Source organism: Petromyzon marinus, unplaced genomic scaffold (assembly GCF_048934315.1).
Source record: "Petromyzon marinus isolate PM22_M1 ecotype Great Lakes invasive population unplaced genomic scaffold, UKy_Petmar_22M1.pri1.0 PM_G_Scaffold_110, whole genome shotgun sequence".
In the NCBI taxonomy this organism is placed as follows: Eukaryota; Metazoa; Chordata; class Hyperoartia; order Petromyzontiformes; family Petromyzontidae; genus Petromyzon; species Petromyzon marinus.
The window spans coordinates 155001-157500 of record NW_027422663.1 but is presented as its reverse complement, the minus strand read 5'-3'; positions in this window follow the sequence as shown (position 1 = coordinate 157500).

Below are 2500 nucleotides of genomic sequence, written 5' to 3'. Positions count from 1 at the left end.
GCCGTCGAAAGTACATCCTCTGTTGAGCTCTCTTGGCGAGGGAGCTGATGTTCAGTTCCCACTTGAGGTCCCGGCAGAGAATAGTGCCCAGGAAGCGGAAGGACTCCACAATTTTGACTGCGGAGTCTAACAGGGTGATGGCGGTGAGTGGGGCTGTATTCTTCCTGAAGTCCACAACCATCTCAACTGTCCTTAGAGCATTTAGCTCTAAGTTGTTCTGGCTACACCAGGTCACCAGGTTGTCAGCTTCCCACCTATAGTCAGACTCATCCCCACCAGAGATCAGCCCAATGAGGGTGGTGTCGTCCGACAAACTTCAAGAGTTTGACGGACAGATGATTGGAGGCGCAGCTGTTGGTATACAGGGAGAAGAGCAGTGGGCAAAGGACGCAGCCCTGAGGAGTTCCCGTGCTGATGGACCTGGAGTCAGAGACTTCTGTTCCCGGCTTAACGCACTGCTTCCTGTCAGAGAGGAAGTCTGTGATCCACCTGCAGGTGGAGTAGGGCACGTTCAGCTGGAAGAGCTTGTCCTGAAGCAGGGCAGGGATGATGGTGTTGAAGGCAGAGCTGAAGTCCACAAACAGGATCCTGGCGTAGGATGCTGGGGCGTCCACATGCTGTAGGGTGAAGTGGAGGGCCATGTTAACTGCGTCGTCCACAGACCTGTTGGCTCTGTAGGCAAACTGAAGGGGGTCCAGGAGAGGGTCTGTGATGGCTTTGAGGTGTGCCAGGAGCAGGCGCTCAAAAGACTTCATTACCACAGATGTAAGGGCGACCGGTCTGTAATCATTTAGTCCTGTTGGCCTTAGCTTTTTGGGCACAGCGATGATGGTGGAGGACTTGAGACAGGCTGGTACATGGCATGTCTCCAGGGAGGTGTTAAAGATGTTGGTGAACACCGGAGACAGCTGGCCAGCGCAGTGCCTGAGGGTGGCTGGAGAGACAGAGTCCGGCCCGGCTGCTTTGCGTGGATTCTGCCTCTTGAAAAGCCCATTAACTTCTCCCTCCTGAAAGGAGAGAGTCGTTTCTGTAGTATGGGTGGGGGATGGGGCCTCTTGGGTGGGAAGGGGTGGTTCAGGACAGTCCAATTGTCTTTCAAATCTACGGTAGAACTCGTTCAGGTCGTTGGCTAGGCGGGAGTCGTTAGTGGTGTGGGGCGCTCTGGGTTTGTAGTTGGTGATGTGCCTGAGCCCTTTGGCAGACAGAAGCAGCGTCGTTAGTAGAGAACTGGTGTTTTAGTGTCTCTGAGTACAGTCGTTTAGCCTCTCTCACCGCTTTGCTAAACCTGTTCTTCGACTCCTTGAATCTGTCTCTATCCCCACTCCTAAACGCTTCCTCCTTCTCCAACCTCAACCTTTTGAGCTTTGCTGAGAACCAGGGCTTGTTGTTGTTAAAGTTCACCCTGGTACGTGTTGGGATACAGCAGTCCTCACAGAAGCTGATGTACACAGCCTCTGTGAGTTCATCCAGACTATTGGTAGCAGTCGTGAACATATCCCAGTCAGTACAGTCTAAGCACGCCCGCAAATCTTCCACAGCCTCACTGGTCCACTGTTTAGATGTCCTCACAGCAGGTTTACAGAGTTTTAGTTGCTGCCTGTATGCACGAATCAGGTGGACCAAGGGAGTTCTGTGCGAGCCGAACAGCCCCGTGACCCACAAGAGAAACATCCCCGCCAAATTCGAGCGTTTGACGGGGTCTATCCGTGAAAAAATATTCACGTTTTTGAGTGCACATGCATTTCTGCTGCAAATGCCTCTGGAAGTTTCATGCCGTTCGTATGCCAATTGTGGCAACACGAAAATGACCCGTTTTCCCATTCCGAGGGATTTCTGTGCGACCCTAACAGCCCCGTGAGCCACAAGAGACACATCCCCGCCAATTTCTAGCGTTTCACGGGGTCTATCCGTGAAAAATATAGACGTTTTTGAGTGCACATGCATTTCTGCTGCAGATGCCTCTGGAAGTTTCATGCCGTTCGTACGCAATGTGGCAACACGAAAATGACCCCTTTTCCCATTCCGAGGGATTTCTGTGCGACCCTAACTAACAGCGCCCGTGAGCCACAAGAGAGACATCCCCGCCAATTTATAGCGTTTCACGGGGTCTATCCGTGAAAAATATAGACGTTTTTGAGTGCACATGCATTCCTGCTGCAAATGCCTCTGGAAGTTTCATGCCGTTCCTATGCAATGTGGCCACACAAAAATGACCCGTTTTCCCATTCCGAGGCATTTCTGTGCGACCCTAACAGCCCCGTGAGCCACAAGAGAGACATCCCCGCCAACTTCTAGCGTTTGACGGGGTCTATGCGTGAAAAATATTAAAATTTTTGAGTGCACGTGCCTTTCTGCTGCAAATGCCTCTGGAAGTTTCATGGCGTTCCTATGCAATGTGGCAACACGAAAATGACCCCTTTTCCCATTCCGAGGGAGTTCTGTGCCACCCTAACAGCCCCGTGAGCCACAAGAGACACATCCCCGCCAATTTCTAGCGTTT